A 23,128-nucleotide genomic window follows, 5' to 3' on the forward strand; every position below is an offset into this window, starting at 1 on the left:
GACACCATCCCCTGGCCAACATAAGGTAGACCATAGCAACAGGAGAGTGTGCTAAACACTGGCATGGGGAAACTGGCTATAACACCCATAAGCCCACCCCCAACAATACACTGCCTCCAGGAGGCATTAATTCCCAAATCTCCATCAGTTAGGAAACTAGCATTCAGAATACCTAAGTTTATGGAGACACTTGAATCAAACCACCACATTCTGCCCCTGACCCCATAAACTGATATCCATACATGATGTAAAATACAATGCATTCAGCTCAACCTTAAAAGTCCCCAAAGTTTTTATTAATCCCAATGATCTTCAAACATCCCCATAGTCTAAGATCTTTTAAAAGAGCCATAATACCAAAAAATAACCTCAAAAAAACCATAATGGCACAGAATAAACATTCACACTGCAAAAGATGGCATTAGGCATAGCAAGGAAATATTCACCCAATACAAGATTTAAAACTACCAGGGCAAACAAACTCTGTAGCTTCAAGTCCAACAACTATAGCCAATGACAAATCTCCAAGTCCTATAATTCTAACCAGCAACAAATCTCTGGTATTTCAATTCCACCCCTACAACTAGGCTACTCATAGTCCTGGAAAGCTTCATCCAGAGCTGGCAGCTCTCCTTAGCTCTCCTTAGGTCCAGGCATCACCACTGGGTCTTCACTGCAATCCACAGTTCATCCTCATGGCCCCATGTGGTCTCCATGCAGGCATCCAGCAAACCTGCTTCACACTGCCAATGGCCATTTCCAAAACACATGACAGCATTACAAACTCAATGACCCTCTATTTCCTGAATTTCTTATACTCCACAATACCAGGTAGGGTGTCAGTTTGTTAATCCGGGGGGGGGGGGAATAAAGCAGACTTTGAAGAACTGGACACTCTTTGAGCACTCAGTCCCCTTCAAAAGAATCTACATTCTTCCTATTGCCCCAGTGCAGGTCAGCTGGCCCAATCTCAAAGGTTGTAATCTCTCAATTGCAGCTCAACAGGCAAAAGTTCACCCAAAGATTTTTTTTTTTCTTCTGCCATATCCCTCTGCTCACACCAGTTCATTTCTGTGCAAAGCAACCCTGCACAACTTCTCAGGACATGGGCATAACAGCAAGCTTTTCACACAAACTGCCTCTAGCCCAGTCCGACAAAGCTCTTTCTCACACTCATAAGCAAAACCTCACAGTCTGTAGTTCTTACTGCATTCAAGTCTTTCAACTCTGGCCAGAATAGTACAACAAGCTGTGCTTAGAGAACTACAAGCTGTCTCTTAGGCCAAGGTTTCAAATTCTTTCACATTTTTCTGGAAAATAAGCTCCAAATGGCCAAAGCCACACAGTCAGCTGTCTAGCAGAAATCCCCCTCCTCAGAACCTCTGTACTATTGTAGTCAGGCTTGCATTGCTAGTAGAAATCACCCAAACTAACAGTAACTTGTGGGAAAAAGAAGTATTTTGGCTTACAGGCTTGAGGGGAAAGGTACATAATGGCAAGGAAAAATGATGGCCTGAGCAGAGGGTGGATATCACCCCCTGGCCAAAGTAAAGTGGACAATAGCAACAAGAGAGTGTGTCAAACCCTGGCATGGGGAATCTGGCCATAACACCCATATGCCTGCACCCAACAGTACACTGACTCCAGGAGACGTTAATGCCGAAATCTCTATCAGCTGGGAACCTAGTATTCAGAACACCTAAGTTTATGGGGGACACCTGAATCAAACCATACAGAATGCCTGTGTGTTTGGGTACATGAACATATCTGTGCATATACACATGTATGCAAATGCATGTGGTGGTCAAAGGTGAACATTGTCTTCCTCAGTAGCTCTCCACCTTATATTTTGAGACAAGGAATCCACTGAACATAGAGTTCACTGATGCCAGCCAGCAAGCTAGGATTTGTAATGGTAAGAGGCTCTCACGTGCCCATTCATTTTTAAAATTTAGTTATTTATTTATTTTAGTGAGAGAGAATGGGTACAGTAGGGCCTCTAGACATTACAAGTGTACTCCAGATGCATGTGCCACCTTGTGCACCTGGCTTATGTGGGTCCTGGGGAATCAAGCATTGGTCCTCAGGCTTCGCAGGCAAGTGCCTTAACTGCTAAGCCATCTCTCCAGCCCATTGCAATGTCTATTCTTATTATTTCTCTTATAAATAAAAAATAATAATGACTCAGTACTTTTAGCCCTTTAGAGGCCAAAAAATGTCACTTAAATAAAGAGAAAAGTTAGCTTAATTTTCACTTCAAGTTTTTGCTTGAATTTGAATAGTTCTTCAGTTAATAAAGTATGTCTTGGCTGTGGAGATGGATCAGTGATTAAAGGCACTTGTTTGTAAAGCCTGTCAGCCTAGGCTTGATTCCTCCATGTCCACAAAAGCAAAAATGTACAAAGTGGTGCATGCATCTGCTTCTGGAGTTTGTTTGCAGTGGAAACAGGCCCTAGAGTTTCTATTCTCTCTCTCTCTCTCTCTCTCTCTCTCTCTCTCTCTCTCTCTCCTTCCCTCCCTCCCTCCTTGTGCTTAAAAATTGAAAGAAAAATTTATAAAAATGATATCTTAACTGCTCGGAATCTATATATCCAAATAAACCCTGGCAGTCTCCAATGGCTGGAAATCAAAGAAGCTCCTGAGAGGGCCTTTGCACTAATATCACAAAGCACTCATTGTGTGTGTGTGTGTGTGTGTGTGTGCGTGTGAATGCATGCATGTGCACGTGTGTCCCCGCACACATGTGCATGGACATCAGAGAACAACCTTTGAGACAGTGTTTTGCTACTGCAAAGGTCAGTCCAGCTGGTCTGTGAGCTTTGGTTCTTTTTTAAAATATTTTTTAACATAGAAAGAGAGAGAGAATGGACACACCAGGGCCTCTAGCCACTGCAAATGAACTCCAGATGCATGCACCTCCTTGTGCATCTGGCTAACACGGGTCCTGGGGAATCGAACCTGGGTCCTTTGGCTTTGCAAGTGAATGCCTTAACTGCTAAGCCATCCCTCCAGCCCAGCTTTGGTATTCTTTGACCCTGCCTCTCATTGCCATATATACATTGGGATTACAAAGAAGTGCAGGTCCAGCTTTCCATGGGTGCTAGTGTTCAATCTTGGGGACAAGTTTATGGAGCATGCACTTTATACAGCTGAACTTTCTCCCCAGCTCCAGCATTGACTCAATGGAAACAGTTGAACCATCCAGTAAGCTGAAATTTTGTTTGAAAGAAGTAAAGATTGTGAATAGGTTATAGATACTCACTGCCATAGCTGTTATGAGGTATGCAGGTAAACAAAGGGTAGAAAACATTTTCAAATTGACTTATGACTTACAACTGTCAAATTCGTACAGGAAGATTTCTAGAGAATGGTTATGAAAGGTTAAAAATGTGCCTTCAGGTTTATGGCCAAGTCTTCAAGAGTCACAATGTCCATTAGCTATGTGCAGGAGTACCAATTTCTTTACTTTATCATGCTAGCATTCTTAAACTTGAACTCATATCCTCTGTGGACACCCAGAGCTACAGTTCCTTTGTTTTACTAGATTGACCTAGGAACATTATAATTTTATTGCATTTGTTGCTAATACAAAAACTAAACAACAACAACAAAAAAAAATCAGACAAACAACAAAAAAAACTGGTATTGCTTTAAGGGATACTGGCTGCCATATCAGACCACTGCAGTGGCAATAAAGACTGCAATTCTAGCACCAGGATTTGCAATTTCATGTACGCCGTTTTAATTAAAACAACTAAATCTCTCAGTGCCCATTAGAGGCTATAAAAATAGGAAGCTCAAAATTTATTGTGTTCTCCCAGGAAGGGAGATGCCATGTCTCATAAGTGGTACATTGCATTTTGGTTTCATGTTTATTATCATTGGGAGTGTTACCACTGGTTGAGAAAAGATAAAGCAAATGGTCCAAACTTCAGTTTGTGGAATAAATGAACTAAGATAATCTTATCTAACACTGCTTTAGAAGGTAATAAAAGGAGAAATTATAGATTTTGCAATTAAGAAAATTCAATTACAAGAAAAAATATCTATTAGCAATCAGAATAAAACTTACAAATGGTGGATTCTGTGTTGATTTATAGACAACTGAAATTTCACTATAACGTAGCGAAGTCAAATAACCCCAAATTAAAATATATTAAGGACACTACATTCATCTATCCTTAGGCAATGGAAATGCCTTATATGTTACATAAAATATGAAATATTCATCAAAATATTTTTATGTTATGCTGTCAAGATAAATATATGTTGATATTTTATTATAACCTTGCTTGAAATAGAAGTCCTCATTTCAGGACCCCATATAAGAAATAAGAGATGGAGCTTGAGGTCATCCCTGTCAAGCATTCAAGTACAAAATGTAGATATGTTATCTACCCTTTAGGGGGAAAACAGCTGTATTAATCAGGGTTCTTTAGAGGAACAGAACTGATAGGATGAATGTATATTATTAAAAAGATTTATTAGATTTCACCTTACAGGATATGGAGTGGGCAGTACAATAGCTGTCTGTAGGCTAGCCAGTCTAAGAACCCAGTAGCTTCTCAGTTCACAAGGCTGAACACCTTAAAAATCCCAATCTGACACTATAGGCCTGGAAGGTTCCTGGAGAGCCCTTGTTCTCCATCATGTTTCAGAGGTGATGAAGTTGGATTCCAGTGTCCATGAGGCATAATTGCAACAGGGTAGATGCATGCATCAGAGAGTCACATATGCAGCCAGGAGCTGTACTGTAGTGGGGCTTCTGTTTTATACATAGTCTTAATATATAATCTGCCACGGAAGTGCTTACTCTGGTGAAAGGTCTTCCTCTTTCCATTATTCCTTCTTGGAAACAACTTCACAGATGCACCCAAGAAGAATGTCTCTTACTTAATTCCTAACCTAATCAAGTTGACAACAGAATTTAACTGGAACAAGAACAAGAACAAGAGAATTAACTTGTACCCTATCACTGTTTTAATTTGCTTTAGAGAATTCAAAGATACCTCTCAACTGACAGATGATTGAGAATCTACTGTAGGAAATTTGTGAATAGTATTTGATACTATCCAGAGCAGAAAATGAAAGAGTGTATAGAAAATTCTTTTGGACTCATCTTGGAGTTCCTAAAATTTCTGTCAATGAGCAAATTAACACAAGGCATAGTGAAGAAAAAAAGAATCTCCTGGATTTTAGGCAAAAATGTTCCTTAAACACTTCCCAGCAATCTTTCAAGGTAGGTATGTCATCATCTTTTCTCAAACCAGGGAATTGTGGCTTGGGTCAAACCCTCAACATTCTCCTGCATGGAGGACTCTGGGAAGATTTGTCTGCAGTTTCTATATCCTTTACAGATAGTAGAGTAAAATGGGATGGATATGAGGAATACCAGGTTAAAGAATGAATATTGGAGCTGGAGAGATGGCTTAGCAGTTAAGGTGCTTGCCTGTGAAGTCTAAGTACTCATGTTTGACTCTCCAGATCCCATGTTAGCCAGACACAAAAAGGTGAAGCAAATGCAAGGTTGCACATGCCCACCAGGTGGCGAAGTGTCTGGAGTTTGATCGCAGTGACCAAGGCCCTGCCCAGCCAATTCTCTATCTCTCCTCTCTGTTAATAAATAAATAAATAAATAAATAAATAAATAAATAAATAAATAAATATTTTTTAGAAAGGATCATATTTGGAGGCTGGGCAGATGACCTAGCAGTTAAGAATGTAAGCAAAAACTGTACAAGCATGAGGATATGAGTTCATTCTCTAGCATCCACATTAAAGCTGGGTATGGCCAGGCTGTCTGTTGCTTCAGTGCTGAGGGGGACAGAGATAGGAGAATTGCTGGGGCTTGTTGGTCAGTCTGAGTCCAGGTTCAGTGAGATACTCTTTGAGGGAAATCAAACAGAAGAGTACTGGAGGAGGACATTCAAGGTCCACACTATGCATCTACACATACTCCAAAAAGGGTGCATTTGGTTGATTAAACAAAGTACATGATTTAAAAACTGTACGTAAAGTCACATGAATATCCCTGCTTCAAGCCTTGTCCCTCTTAAAGGTACAGAAAGTTAGTCTCAGAAATGAGAGCAATTGTATACTAGAGTTCAAGTTCTTTCTGTTATTTTTCTAACTCCCAATGAATTAAGGAGGTGGTAAAGGTTGAAAATAACATTATCCACTGGTAAATTGCTGTTGGAATTGCTTAAGTACATATAAAATTGCTTAGTTCCTGGACTTGGACTTTGTTGGGTTCTCAGAGCCTAGGGTTTTCTTTCTTTCTTTTTTTTTTTTTTTTAACTGCGACCCCACTAGGCTTTGGGGAGCCGTAAACCTTTAGTCATTGATGTTAACAAAGATACAGAGCTTAGGAACTTTTCTTTGGAATCAGCCTGATAATATTTTTGGAGCTGGACAGAATAATTATTCTCATTACTTTTTGGCCAACCACATCTGTCATGGAACAATAATAAATCTGTTATTAGTCATGTTGTGAGTCATCTGTATATCCCAGAGCTGTCCCAATTCTGTTATATCTAGTAAAGACTAAGGAATCCATCAAACAATAACTACCCAAGCCCTTATACTCATTCATAAAAATATGCCCTGGTGTTGAAAATAGTTTCTAAATAAGAGGTCCAACAATTGCAGAACAATACCAGTGCTTGAGTCCAGAAAATGTTCATGTAATTAATTCCAGAATTTGGTCAGGCATGGTGATGCCTACCTGTGAACCCAACACTCAGAAGTTGGAAATAGGAGGATTAAGAGTTAAAGGTCATTCTGGGCTACATAGCAAGTTCGAGGCCAGCTTGCAGCTGCATAAGACCCTTCCTCAACCAAACAAGACATAAGTAGACAAACATATGGAGAATTATTCCCAGAGTAGAAACTTTTTCAAATATAATGTTGATTTGTTTTGCATATCATTGTTTTCTATAGGTAATTTACATTTTGCTTGTGTGTTATTATAGTTTACCACTTTTTTCTTTTCAACTGATAAATGCTTTACAGTAAAAAGCACATAAATGTGTGTATATGCAGAACAACACCAATGTATGATACACTTTTTGTGTATCAATTCTGAGATCCAGATAGGTAGAATTTTCAGCTCCCTGTGTTCCTTATCATCCAGGATGATAAGTATATGACTTCTAATTGAAGTATGTTGTGTAACATACTACTGAATTTCATATAGGTGGAAGTATTCAGACACACCCATTTGTGTCTGGACTTCTTCCACAGAGTCTATGAGACCCATCCATGTTGTTGTATGGAACACCATTATGTGTGCATTCATGTGCATTTGTATGTGTGAATACTCCATAATACGATGTTACCATGATTCACTGACCCTTTCTTCTGTTGGTGGATATTTGGGATTTATGCTAAGGTTCTTCTACATGTCTCTGGGTGGCATCAAACACTTATTTTTCTTAAGGTTTCTATCTGGAGCAGAACTCATATGTCTTACTTATCCTTAGCTTTCACAATTTCTGTCCATTCTTTTTCCCAAGATGTTTATAACAATTTACTCTCTTGTATTGCTTAAATTGTATAAAACACTCTTAAGCAACTTATTTTCCTAAATTATCATTATAGTAATATTTTTATTGTTTTTTAATATCGTGTATTTTTAAGGGTAAGTTGAACAAGGGTTTTTATTAGAAAAAAAAAAAATAAAAGTAAAGCAGAGCTCCTAGGCTGAGGGTTCCTCAGAAGGTAACCCTAATTTTTTGTTAAAATAATTTTTACATGAGTCTTTTAAAAGGAAGATTTAAGATAGTAAAACAAAATTTCTGCCATCTTATTTTCCTCTTGGCTTTCCTAGGCTATTTTTCATCCATCAGAGTTGTCATATTTTCACCTTCTTTCCTATTATTTTGTCCAGGTACAAGGTGATTACACTATGGCATTTCTATTGATTTGCGTGTACCATTTGTACAGTTGAGGTAAATTGCTACTAAGAGAATGGGCCCCACCCTTCCTTCACCCCTTGCATTTTGGGAGAAGACTGAGCAGCATTAGCCCATGTGTGAGCAGACACAAGACACAGGAGGTTTGACAAGAGCAGCGTGTTACCAGCAAAGGCATCTCATAAACTCAGAAAAGGATAGTCGCAAATGCCAAACCTCACGACTACCAGTACCTGAGCCTTCATCTTGTCAGCACTTCCCCGGATTGCATTAGCTTGTCCAGATAATGACCTTCTGGTGAGGTCAAGGTTCTGATTCTTAGTCAAGAAAATAAAGTATCACTAGCGACTCTTCCCAGATGTATGTGTTAGTGATTCCAGATGTGCAAATCAAAGAAAAGCTGGCAACAGCGAGCTGTCGAAGCAGAAAGGAAATGAAATGTGCAGACTGTTTTGTAAACATCTCAAAGACCCTGGAAGTGGAGCCAACACCAAAATCAATATTTGTATTTTAGTCTTTGCTTAATTTGAACTATTAGAGCCTGCACCAAAGATAAAAGCCATTTTTAAGGTGGAATGTGTGGATTTTTTCCCATCTATTATTATTTTTGTCTTTGTTCCTCCTTCTGAAACATTTTGGAGGAAGCACATATTTGACTTAGATGCTTAATTTTCAAAAAGTGCCCTTCTTTACTGTAAACATTTGTTTTGGATTCTTTAATGGGAATTTTCTTCAGAGAAGTCATTATTTGTGATTTAACATTCTTAATTTCTTAAAATGTAGTGAACCTGAACAAAATTAAGTTGGTAATAATTTGTATTAATTTAGTAATTTCATGTAAGTGTACTGGATGTATGTATAGTGCTAAGTACCAAAATAAAGCTAAAATGGTTTCCAAATGCTATAATTGATATTCTTTAAATTTTAATGTCATTAAAAAAATAATAATAAAAATAATGACAGCCTGTCTTAAAAGCATAATAGTCCTTATTAATATTTACTTTATTACATGGTCCAGAAGGACGTGGTTCTGACAGGGGCATTAGGGAAAACAGACAGACTGCAAGCACTACATTGATGACAGAAATTAAGTTCCATGGATGTCATAACTGTACTTGAAAGTATCTTGCAGAGATAAAGGAATTATCCACAGGTAGCAAATTGGTACTACTTAGTTCTATTAATTGAAATCCCATTTTCTTTTTTTTTAAAATTTTTTTATTTATTTATTTTGAGAGTGACAGACACAGAGAGAAAGACAGATAGAGGGAGAAAGAGAGAATGGGCGCACCAGGGCTTCCAGCCTCTGCAAACGAACTCCAGACGCGTGCGCCCCCTTGTGCATCTGGCTAACGTGGGACCTGGGGAACCGAGCCTCGAACCAGGGTCCTTAGGCTTCACAGGCAAGCGCTTAACCGCTAAGCCATCTCTCCAGCCCTGAAATCCCATTTTCTATTCTTTTTTCTCGCTTTTTCTTTTCCCCTCTCTCAAATAACTAATAAAAATAAAATATTAAATATATTTTAAAATATTTTAAAGGGTCTCCATGGGTCCCATCAATAATAACTCCCTCAGCCCTTAAATTAAACGTTATCAAGATTTTAATTGCTTCTCTGCACTTCTTTGTAATAGAAACGTATGTATGCATTCCCAGAATAATCTTTTATTATCCTTTTATATGATATTTAAAATTTGATCTTCTTTTAACTCTCTCATTCTTTTTTTATTTATTGAAATTTGTGTCTTAAAGAATTCAGCCTAGAGGCTGGAGAGATGGCTGAATGGCTAAGGCACTTGCCAGCAAAGCCGAAGGACCCAGCTTTGATTCCCCAGTACCCACATAAAACCAGATACACAAGGTGGCACCTGCATCTGGAGTTCATTTGCGGTGGCTAGGGGGCCCTGGCATGCATCTTCTTTCTCTCTCTTCCTCTCTCTCTCTTCCTCTAATAAAGAAATAAATAAATAAAATATTAAGAATTCAACTTAGGGACTGGAGCGATGGCTCAGCAGTTGAGGCACTTGTCTGCAAAGTCTAAGGATGCAGGCTTGATTTCCTAGTACCACATACAGCCAGAAGCCCAGTGGCTAAAGGCTGTGGGCTCAAGGCCACTCTGAGACTACATGGTGAATTCCTGGGGTAGAACGAGACTATACCTCGGCAGGGGGGGAGGTGTTGCAAAAAAAAAAAAAGAGAAAAAGTAAAGAATGTAACCACCACCAACAACAAAAATCAAAAATGGAAGCCAGGCATGGTGGCACATGCCTTTAATTTCAGCACTTGGGAGGCACAGGTAGGACAATTGTGAATTTACGGCCACCCTGAGACAAATTCCAGGTCAGCCTGAGCTAGAGCAAGACCCTACCTCTAAAAAAAAAAAATCTAAGATGGCTATAGTGCTTCATACCTTTGATCCTAGTACTTGAGGGGCAGAGGCAGAGGGGATTATCATGAGTTGCAGGTCAGCCTAGGCTAGAATGAGACTGTGCCTCAAAAAAAAAAAAAAGAAAAGAAAAAAAAAAGGAGCAAGGGAAGAAAGAAAGAAGAAAAAGAAAATAATCCAGAAGAACATTCTAGTATGGAGGAGTTATGGGAAGAGGGTTTAGCACCTAAACATGATTGCTTAAAAGCCTACAAACCTGAGTTCAATCCTCAGCACCTCTTTTTTCTATTCTTAAAGTTGACTTTCTATATTTCAAAAGGGTACTTATTACTAAAATATAAAATTGGTAAACCACAATTGGAAGGCTTTGGATGTCCTGCAAGTGCATAATAACATATTCTCTGTGCTTTAGAATGGCTTATGAATTAGCATTTTGAAAGATAAAAAATGTTTGTTTGTTTTTTTTTAACTCTAGTAGCAGTATGTCATTTCAGGATCCCGGATTTACACATTAATACCAAAGACAGATGGACTGCAGAAGTATAATAGTATTCTATATAGGTACATAAATGTAAGCTTTCTGGAGGCAGACATATGCCTGGCTCCTCTCGGTTGTAGGATGCAGACTGTTCAAGGAACAATTTAAAATCAGCATTAGTAGAGGCCCATCTGCCCTTTTCTGTCTGCAGTAAGGAGCACCTTGCAGAGTTATGTTGCTAGCATTGGACTAGACTAGACAGATGGGATTTGATTGGTCTATGAGTGTAATGTGCTTAGACAATGCTTCTGCAGTGATGACAAGGAGCTCTGGTGTGCTGGGGTTGTGTGGATGGAGAAGGCGAGGGCTGGCAGGAGGTGTCTGAGGATCACTGTGTGAGCTCAGGAACCAGGAGGGCAGATGACGAAATGGAGCTCATGTTTCTAAGCCACAAAATGGCCTTGGGAACCACTTGGATGCCAAGCTGTCTGAATAGCTTTCTAGTTGTTAGAAGACAGGCTCAGAGGTGAGACTGGGCTGCAGCCGGCTTCAAATTCATTTAGTCCTTGGAACCCTTACAAAAGTCACAGCTTGACAGTCAAGGAAGCAAGAGATCAGAATCAATCAGGGCTGAATTTTCCCCCTAAAGCCTGTCTTTTTAAATACTTCTTTCTTCTTTTTTTATTTTAGTTACAACTTTTCTCTAAATCAGGTGAACTCCTACTGGAGAACATGCCCTGTGCTAAGATCCGTTCATCTTTTCTAACCTCTGCAGCTAATTAAGCTATTTTTGTAAAGTTTCTCATGCTATTTTTTTCAAAATATACAGTTAGGAGCAAAGGATAAATTCTTTCATTAAATGAAAACTTCAGAATTTTCTTTTTTCAATTCTGTCAAGAACAATATGGGCAAATAAAACCACAATCAAAACAATCCAGAAATAGTGGGTCACATCTGCAATCCTAATACTTGGAAGGTTATGGAAAGAGGTTTACACTGTGAGTTCAAGGACAGCCTGGGGTGAAGTGAGACCCTGCCTCATAAAAGTCCAAACCAAACCAAGTTGAGAACCAACCAAACTAGTTAATAAATGCCACTTAAAAAACAGCCAGGCATGGTGGTTCACGCCTTTAATCCAAGTACTCGGGTGGTAGAGATAGGAGGATTGCTGTGAGACTATCAAGTGAATTCCAGGTCAGCCTAGGCTAGAGTGAGATCCTACCTCAAAAAACTAAAACTAAAAAATAAAATAAAACCCCCATTCCTTTTTCTTGGCAGCCCAGCACGCATATTAGCAAGGCTAAGCAAAGTGTTTATTCTCCACATTTCAAGCCCTAAACTCAAGCTCCTGGAGTTATATATTAAAGTATTAAAGGTTGTGGGCAGGGGAATCCTAGGTAGTTAGAAGGTATTAATTTGGACTATTAATGTTTATTCCCAAATGTTGGAAGTGAAATAGCTAATGGAAAGTCCATTAATAAACAGGCAGAGATCCGGTTAAGATGGCGGCGTAGGTACCACGCCAAAGCAGCCTAGGGGGGAAAAATACCAAAAAAAACTCAGCAAAATACACACTTTTACGAAATTAAAGCAGCAGCGGAGAAGTAGAAGAGATCCAGAGCATCCAGAGCCCGCACAGGCCGGCAAAAGTGGCCCCAAAGGTGCACCAGAAAGCTGCCAGGCTCAGCTCCAGCCACAGGAAAAGCCAGGTGCGGGAGCTTCCCCTCACACCTCGCTCTCCGCAACTCAGGAAACGTGAGGGGAGAGCGGCAGTGAGCAACAGAGGAGCAGACCGCGAGGTAGAAGAACACGTGGAGCAGCAAGAGAACCAGAGCAGCTGCGGCTCCCTCCCCACCCCCACTTCCTGAGCCCAGCTCCAGGGAAAGGAGCAGCATCCCAGGACTCGGCCATGCCAACTTGAGCCGACAGGGGGACCCAAGCAGGAGCAGAGTCCGGCAGCAACATCAGCGCCTCCGGCACCAGTAACAGTGGCCCCAGCAGCAGCGGATCCAGTAGCTGCAGCAGCAGCAGACCCAGCAGCAGCAGCTTCAGTGGCAGCAGCAGCGGTGGACCCAGCAGCAGCAGCTTCAGCAGCAGTGGCAGCTACAGCAGCAGCAGCAGAGGCAACAGCAGTGGTGGACCCAGCAACAGCAGCTTCAGCAGCAGCGGCGACAGATCCAGCAGAGGCAGCTTGAGCAGCAGCAGTTCCAGCAGCAGGGTTGCTGATCTGCAGGGCCACAATTGCCAGGCTCAGTTTGCCCTGCAGGAAAAGCCAGTGCCCAGCTCCAGAAATCAGAACAGCAGCCCAACAACCCAGGCCAAAATCATCCAAGGTAAGTTGGATTGCACCAGGGAAGGGTCTCACTTGGTCACAAGCTGACTTGGATCCTTTAACAGACCAGAAATCTTAACCTCTTTGTTGATAGAGGATCTGGTTGTTATAATAACTATTCTTGCATACATATTGGGGCTGTTTTTGATTGAATGCATACAGTGTTTAGTGAACTTTTAGAATCTACCTGTATTTTATTCCACTCAGCCTACTTGAATACTCCCATAGCAGGGAAACTCAACCCCTAGGAGCACCTTTGTCGATACTCTGAGAGTCTTAAGAGCCACACCTAACACCTTAATCTCCTATGCTGAAGATATATAACATCAGATCAATTGATACAGCTAAGAATACCCAGCTAGCTAGAAAATCCAAGCACTAGCTTAATCCAAGATAAACAGGCAGAATGTCGGAGTACTTTGAGTCAAAGAAGTTAGTGGGGCTGAGGAGAGTTACATGCCCTGACTGGGCAAAGCAGGAAAGAGGGAAGAGGGAAGTTCAGCTGCTACTGTGGGGTCCAGGCAGAGTATTTTCCACCTTTCCTCCTAACTCATACCTTGAAGGCCTGTTTCCTTTGCAGGAGCTTCGCTAATCCCACACCTGATGAATGTGCGGCAGCTGATTTCTCATCTCTGCACTGGCCTGGGGATCTGCTCACTGTGCTACTCTCCGAAACATCCAGATAGTCACCCAAGGTAGTCATAGCAACTCTGGCAGGTGCTTATAGAAGATGCAATAGCACAGCATGTTACTCAGGGCTCTGAGAAACAGCTGATGGATGTGTGTGCCTGTGGCCATGCACGTGTGTGTGCAGACAATGAGAAAACGACCAAGATGCATTTTCAGGAACTGATACGTTGTTTTGGGGGCCTGAAATTCATACGGCAGATCAGCAGACTGGAAATCAGTGTAAGAATGGGTGTTTTATTTTTTTGGATTTTTTTTTTTTTTTTTTTTTACTATGAAATATTTTAATTTTTATATAGAGTTCTCAGTTTTATTTTGATCACTCTTAAGCTTCATGTCTTTTTGTTGTTGTTATTTGCTTGCTTGATTTTTTGGAGGCAGTGTCTTGTTCTAGCTCAGGCTGACCTGGAAATCACTATATAGTCTCAGGCAATCCTCCTAACTCTGCCTCCCACGTGCTGGGATTAAAGGCATGTACCACCACTCCTGGATTCATATCTTTTTAAAACATATTTTATTTATTTATATAAAGAGAGAGAATAGCACACCAGGGCCTCCAGCCACTGCAAGCAAACTCCAGATGCATGTGCTACTTTGTATGTCTGGCTTAGTGGGTACTAGAGAATTGAACCTGGGTTGTTAGGCATTACAGGCAAGAACCTTAACTGCTGAGCCATCTCTCTAGCCCCAGGTTTTATATCTTATTCCACAGAATTTCCCTCTAATAATATATATTTAATTCTCCTGCATTCTTTTCTTATGTTTGGATGGTGTTTCATTTTGTGTTAAAAATCTTTGAACCGGGCTGGAGAGATGGCTTAGCTGTTAAGTGCTTGCCTGTGAAGCCTAAGGACCCTGGTTTGAGGCTTAATTCCTCAGGACCCACTTTAGCCAGATGCACAAGGGGTCGCACACATCTGGAGTTCTTTTGCAGTGGCTGGAGGCCCTGGTGCGCCCATTCTCTCTCTGCCTTTTTTCTCTCTCTGTCTGTCACTCTCAAATAAATAAATAAAACTAAACAAACGTCATAGGAAGAATACATTCTTATTATAAGGCATTTAAAAAGATCTTTGAACCATTCATTTACTTTAGAGTAAAGATAAAGGCCTATACATCAGTATTCACTCCGTGGTTTGTTAATTATGCAGAATTATTTTGTTCAATAATTCATTTTTAAACCACAATTTCCTCATGTATTAACTCTACCTATGAAATATTTATTCTGGAAAATCTACCACAAAATATGTGTGACTATTTTTCTATGATATGCCTAACACTTAGATGATCAAGGGCACCTCATTAGTCTTACTTTTGGAACTTTTCTGTCCAGTCTTCCACATTTGAATTCATATCTATGTATTATTTGTATTTTGATTGTTATTGAATGAAGTTATGGTAAATGATCTATTTTAAACATTCTTATTAGAGATTGTAACATCTCTAAAAATAAAACAACTGGCTCTTAGGAAGGGATAGGCATACATATAGAAAAGGAACAACTATTTAGTATGTCTGCATTATTAAAATTTAATAAGAGCAATGAAAAAGAAACACATAGAACTATATGAAACAGGTTTTAGGGAGAACATAGTGAAAAGTTGGGACACACAATTATAACCAGGTGACTCTTCTCACCTAATAAAGGTCAGTTCTTTGTATTTATTCAAGAACTTTTGATGTAACTATATAGCTCTTTTATTCTTTTAACAAACAGACTTGGGGTATTTAATTTTGGTTCTTTATATCTGGTGCTTTATATTTTTTTAATAGATGAGATTTTCATCTTAGTATGGTTTTCACTAATTATCCATTACATTAAGGGATAAATTTCTGTACATTAATCTTATACAGTGACCCCTTAGAATTTTTTCAATGATGTTTTCAGTGTTCAAAGTGCTGCCTTATTTTCTTTTTTATTGCATTCCTTTTCTTTTTTCTCTCTTTCTCTCTTCCTTTCTACCTCCTCATCTGTCCCTCTCTAGTTATTTATTTATTTAAGATAGCCCAGGCTGACCTCAAACGCTCATAGAATTCTCCTACCCCAACTTCCTAAGCACTGAGATTAAAGACATCAGCCCAGCTGCCTTCTGAATTTTTAAATGTAACACTGTTATAATTGATCTTTCTCATATGCAAATAACAATTTGGGCTGCGGTTTTAGGGTCTCACTCTAGCCAAGGCTGACCTGGAATTCGCTATGTAGTCTCAGAGTGGCCTCAAACTCATGGTAATCACCTACCTCTGCCTCCCGAGTGCTGGGATTAAAGGCCTGAGCCACCATGCCCGGCTTCAGATAACAATTTAACATAATTGCTTCCAACCTTTATGACTCCTATTATTCTATTCTGTCTTGGGATATTGTCAATACCTGTAGAGACATAAAAATAATACTTGTCATGCTAGACATTGTTAGGTTCCATCTGACTAGTGGAAAAAATTTTCGTTTGCTATCTATCTTTAATTCTATAAAGACTCAATGCTATCACATGGTATTATCAATCATTTCTATTTTAAGAGGATTTCATCAAGTGCAGTTTTGGAATATAAAGATGTTCAAGTGACTGCTTTCCTTAGGTCTATTAGGTCTGTGTACATTGTGTTAACACATCACAATTTTTGAAGCATTCCTATGTTCTTGCTATGAATTTCAGGTGTAACTGAATATTTGACAAGACTACTTTTGGCTTTTATACTAATAATAGAAGTGATATTGAATTTAGTTGAACTATGCTATTTTTCAGGTTTTTGATGATAGTGACTTTATAAAACAAATATTTAAACGTGCCTTCACTATCATTGGGAACCTTTTCAAACAGAGGGAGGTTTTCTTATGTCTTTCAGAAACTATCAATTGGCAAATGAACATGTCTGAATCTGTGCTTTAATTGTTGTACTCACTGACAACTTTTGAATTTGAAGCTTGTATATGTTTCAGAATATATTAAGGCAACGTAGTCTTCTCAGTACAGGTGTTAAATTTGTTTCTACACAGTTAAGCCAAGTAAAATTTCTTTATAGCCTTACCTATTTTCTCTATTCTAACATTTCAAGCATTCTAACAATTTGTGCATTTGCTTTTTCCTTCTCCATACATACATTTTTATTAGTCACTGGTCTCCTTTTCTCTCCACTCCCTCTCTCTCCTTTTCTCTCCTTGTCTCTCTCTTCTCCTCATTCCCCTCTCATCTATCCTCTGCCCTTCTTACTCTTACTGTCATGTCCCATAATATATTTTTCTTCTCAATAAATCAACTCATTTAATAATTTTATCTTTTGTTCCCTGTTTTAAAATTTATGTTTAATCTTTGTGAGGTAGACTATGTTTTGCTTGAGAAAATGGATTTTAAAAATGCAAAGTAAGGGCTGGAGAGATGGCTTAGTGGTTAAGCGCTTGCTTATGAAGCCTGAGGACCCTGGTTCGAGATTCAATTCCCCAGTACCCACGTTATCCAGATGCACAAGGGGGTGCAGGTGTTTGGAGTTCATTTGCAGTGGCTAGGGGCCCTGGCAGGCCCATTTCCCTCTTTCTCTCTCCTCTGTCTGTTGTTCTCAAAAAAAAAAAAAAAAAATGAATGCAAAGTAAGTAGATTCCCTGCCATTTTCTTAGAGATTTACAAGTTAGGATCAGAAATATTTCCTTTACTTTCATTCCAATGTGCTACAACAAAATCTCAGACAGCCTAGCATTCCATATTTATCTGAATTTTAAGTGCTTTTCAAATTCACCTGAAGAAGAGCACACATTTTTCAACATTTAGCAACACACCAGAGTGAATACTCAGTTAAACCATCTTGTAAGTCTCCTGACCATGCTTTCTTTTCTAGGACTAATTTCTGTGCTCAGGGATGTGGAAGGAGCTTTAGCCCAACACTTAGGACATATGCTAGGAGATTTTTCTTTTCTCACTCTATATCTGAGACCTCATTCGAATGTCTGGTTTTCTTGCCTTAATCCTAAGGTCTGTAAATAGACTGTTATCATAATCACAGAACTTGGTCCTACTGTCACCCTCTGCTGAAAAGCAATCCGCCTTAGTCTCCATGACCATCCCCTGCTTGCCCAACATATAGAAACCTTGGCTTCTAACACCATCCTGAGGTACCTGGCCTGTTTGTCATCGACTGGCTTCCATACACTCATTGATGCCCATTTTCTCATTTTGTTGTCAAGCATAGATTAAGCGCCTATTCTTAGCCAAGCAACATTCTAGGAATTAGAGATGAAAACCATAAGGTGAAAGATTTTTGAGGCACATGACCTAGTAGTGACCTGGACCTGTAACCTGTAAGTAACTAAATATGGACTGATTGGTGTTGAACAAGACAGGGCATCCTAAAATCTTCCTGGTGGGGTTCCCAGTTGCGTTCTTCCATAGCCATATACGGATTAATTCCATGGCATATTGGGTTTCTTTTTCCTTGTTTGCCTTAATCTTCCTTTATTCTGCAGTAGTTTACTCTGTCTCCCTCTCCAGGGCTAAATCCATGTGTATTGTTTTTCCATCTGTAGGTAAGTATTGTGCCACAAGTTGTGTCTTCTACTTTAGCATGCTGATTTCATATGCACCTTGCTGATTCAGGAAAATAAGTTCAGAAATATTTAATAAGCATATGCATTTTTTATTATTTACTATTATCTATCACACCTGAGTGGTTTTGCTTTATGTTATCTGATGTATTCAATTCTGACTTCATAGTCATTCTGCTTCTCAGAGAGAAGTACCAAAAGATATTAGTGACATTCATGAGTGCTATATCCTAAGTTATTTGAAAAGACCCCGAATTTACAAATACTTTTATTAAAATTTAGTATACCTTAAAAACATAAAGGCAATAACAATTAGAGAACCAAACTGTGACACCCTGATGGAGACACCTTAAATTCAAAATGTATCTCAACAACAAAAAAATGACAAATAACTTCATTCCATAGCCCCAGAAATAATTAGAAAACAGTAGAAGCTGTGTGGTTAAACCCAAGGCTGTCATTGGTCAGCTACATATCAGAATGTCATTGTAATGTAACAAAGCAATACTTTGAGTGATTTGAAAGCAGGCCAGTTGGTTTAGATTTGTGAGGTAATTTTAAGTGTTATAAATGAACACCAGATGGAATTGTTCTGCTCTTTCCCCTACAACATGGTGTGCATCCCAGGAGTGGCATTTGAGTGAGACTCTAGTGTATTATTATAAAGTGAAAAGGAAGTAATACACTAACTGTACTCACTCTTAAAACTTCTCAGAGTAAAATTTTTGACATAATTCCAGACATCCAGATGACAACGGAAGAAAAACAAAAACAACCCTCCAGATGTTTTCCCTAAGTAAATGAATAGGGATTAATGTCCTTATTCTTGGAGGATGGGCAACTCATATAGCCTAAGAGAACAAGGGCCAAATGAAATGTCAGGGTCACAAAAGGCCAAGTTAACCCTTCAATTGGAAGACAGCTTGGTGAGGGCACAGCCTACAGAATCCAATCATGTAATCCCACTGTGGTGAGTATAGTAGATCAATGTGTTGGACCAAATTTCTGTCTTCTTCACCTATGTTTTCAGTTATTAATTTATATAACCTTGTATTTTTAAATGCTATAAACAGTGTATGCCCTTGTTCCTTGATAAAGAAAAGACCATCTGACATCCTTTGGCTAACAGATATGATTATTGAGATCTTCCAGTGTGCTTGTGTATTGGGTGACCTCACTTGTACTCTTGCTGTGGACATAAGAGAAACTACTGCAGGCAGTCTATTAGTTCAGGAATGATGAAAGTCTCCTGAATCTGATCTGGTTCCACTGTAAAGTCAAAGCCAGCCCAAATCAGCTAGTTCCCAATGAGCTCAAAGATGTGTGAGAGAGAAAAGGCAACTGAGTCTTAAGTCAGTGAGTTTTGGAATATTTGTTACACAGCCTTACTGTGGAACTAGTTGGCCTCTACTTTGGAAATAAAGCCAAAGCTGACTGGTTTTGATTAGATGGCTATTGGAATAAACCCCAAAAAATCAAATCCCTGCAAAGATGCAAACCTGATACCTATCTGTCTCCATTTTTAGCAGCCACGGTGACTCATTTCACCTTCTAAACTTGTCATATCCTCTTTCCACTCTTTGAAATGCCAAACATTTTTATACTTGAAGATCTTGACATGCTGCTAAATTTCCATGTTTTGCCTACACCATCCTACCTACTGAATGTTTTAGTATTTTATTACCTTCTCAGCCAATGGGATACTTTTGTTCTTAAGGTGTATATCCTATGGCTAAAAGCAAAAATTTGCAACAAATTGACTTTCAGAACAGTGCAATGACTGTATGGATGCGAACATATTTTGTGGAATTTCTCTTATGTGTGAGAGCAATCTAAATGAACATACATGAGAGCGCACAGGCTCACAGTGACAACACATGGCTCTTCAATAAAGCACTGTGCAGGCATAATCTGGGTTTTCTGGCACCATTTATTGAACAGGCTACCCTTCCTCTATTGTGTGTTCTTGTTCTTGGCATCTTGGTCAAGACTCAATTGCTTCTAATGTAGGGGCTGCTCTTGGTTCTCCTTTTTTTTTTTTTTCATTCATCTATGTGTCTGTATGTGTTGCAATATCACACTGGTTTTACTGCTATAGCTTTGGTGTGCATGGTGTGGAATGTCTCCAGCTTCCCTTTCCATCAAAAATGTTTTACCTTAATATGATGGAGAATGGAATTTCAAAGGGGAAAGTGGGAGGGGGGAGGGAGGGAATTACCATGGGATAATTTTTATAATCATGGAAAATGCTAATAAAATATTTTTTAAAAAAGAAAAATATGTTTTACTTATTATAGATACCTGTGGATATATAGAAATTTTACTTTTTATATATCTGTGAAAAATACCCATGGACTCCTGATGTGGATTGGAGTGAACATTTGGATAGATGGATATTTTGTCCATAATATCTCATTCAATCAGTGGACAGGAATATCCATTTATTTGTGTCTTCCTCAGCTTACTTCATGAATATTTTTTAATTTTCACCATGAGCCTTGGTTACATTCTTGGCATTTTTATTCTCAAGAGTATGTTTCATTTTATAACAACCATGAATATGATTGTTTGCTTGATTTCATTTTAATAGTTTATTATTAGCATATATAAGCACTGTTGTTTTTGTCTGCTCATTTTGTATCCTAAAACTTTGCAGATGTTTCAAAAACATTTTTCACGAGTTTTGTATGCTTTTGTTTGTTTTACTTTAAGGAATTTTTTTCATATGTAAGATCCCATTATCTATAAACTCATATAACAACTTTTCCATTTTTAATTTGTGTGCTTCTTATTCTTTTTCTTGCTTATCTGCTCTGGCTAGGAACTCAGAATGGTGTGAACAAAAGTAGTAGCCCTCTTTGTTCTTTGTCTTAGAGGAAAAAACTGTTAATTTTTCATTACTGAACACTAGCTGAATTCTAGCTGCAGATTTGTTCCTTATGGCATCTATTATGATGTAGTATATTCATTCTGTGCCTAAATTGTTAGTTTTTACCCAGGTAGGTTGTTGGATTACATCTGATGTTTTCCTGTAACTATTGAGGTGAACATATGGGTATTCATCTTTCATTCTGTTAATATGGTATGTGGTATATAGTATATCATTTTTTTTTATATTTTTATATTGGAACATCCTATGTCCCAGGTATAAATGCTGCTTGATCATGCTAACTGATATTTTGCTGTACCATTGAGTAATTTTCATTAATACTGACATTTGTTAAGAATCTTTGCATCTATATTCATCAATGGAAATAAATTATATTTCCTTTTAGAGTCATGTTTGTCGTTAACATCTGTCTAAGGCCAGTCTTTCAAATTAAGTTTGCATATATTTGCTTCTTTCTAATTCTTTTAGAAGCATTTGAGATTTTCTAGTTGTTTAAATAAAATAGAATTTAGTAGAATTCAACAGTGAAGCCATTAGGACTTGGGCTTTTTTCCAATGAGAAAGTTTATTTTTGTTTGTTTGTTTATTTTTTAACAAACCCAGTAGCTCTTACCTATAATTCCACTGCTAGGAATGCTGAGGAAGGAGGTTCACCATGCGTTCAAGGCCAGCATGGGCTACAGAGTGAATTCCCAGGTCAGCCTGGGCTAGAATGAGACCATGCCACAAAACAAACAGAAAAACAGTAAACATATTTTAATATTATGTATGTGTATGTGTGTCCTTGTCCAATAGCAAGAAGCTGAGAATGGTCACATAAGCACTCAGAGTTACAGTAGCTTTAAGGCTTGGGTAGACCCTAGCTCTCTATGACCACTGAACTGGTGTCCAGCTCGTAGACACACTTCAAGAGTCATTGGCTCAGGGGCTAGAGTGCAAGCTACCTCACGATGACACTGGCTTTTGTGTTTAGCTGTAGCAAAGAATAGTATAAAGGTACAGCTATGTCTGGAATGTGTGTAGTGCTGGAGTAGGCATGACTCAGACATCAGAGAACACAAAGAGTTATGGGTAGATGATGGTTCCAGTCCTAAAGCAGGTCAGCATCGGCTGTTTATTGAGCCTGGGTGATACACAGGTTTGTTTTCCTTTCTGGGGCTTCCCAGTGGCAATGCTTATTTACTTCAGTGGCAGAAGATGTCAGTTACCTCTGTGCAATAGGCTTTGAGGACCACAGTGGCTCTTAAGGTTGAGAGCAATCTAAATGATACATACATGAGAGAGCACAGGCTCACAGTGACAACACATAGATTTGTTAATAGAACTATTGTTTTCAGGACTAGTAATATGTTCTCCCTGTATTTATAGCTATTAGATATTTAAAGGATAAGTCATGCCTACTTTCTATGCTGACACAGGACAACTGAACTTAGAGGTTAGACAAAATAACTTAAATCATTTATGACATTCTTTAACTGGATATGTTTACTAATTAAATATGCTATATATGTAACCTTTCAAGGCTGATGTGACTTCATTTCCAAGTGTATTAATAACCTATGTAGAAGCCAAAGCCAGTTGGAATCACAAGAGCTAAAATGGCCAATATTTTGGCCCCCACTGCTAGCTCTTAAGGCCATTGGAGATGGTGGGACACTTCTAAAGTGTTTCACACTGGCCCAGTAGTCACCTGTCTTCCTGACCAGGGAGGATACAGAGGCCCCCAAACAAAGAAAACAGTGTACAATCTGAAACAGGAGAGTCACAACTGAGAAGAAATCAATCCTTCTGGCTTCCCAAAGGAGGACAAGCTACTTGGCCCGCATGGCCTGATTCATCCTCACAGGCAACACCAGTGTTGGAGAAGCTGTAGCACTGCTCCCAGGTCCCTAGAGTCTCCTTTGGACCAGCATTAG

Source organism: Jaculus jaculus, chromosome 4 (assembly GCF_020740685.1).
Source record: "Jaculus jaculus isolate mJacJac1 chromosome 4, mJacJac1.mat.Y.cur, whole genome shotgun sequence".
Classification (NCBI taxonomy): Eukaryota; Metazoa; Chordata; class Mammalia; order Rodentia; family Dipodidae; genus Jaculus; species Jaculus jaculus.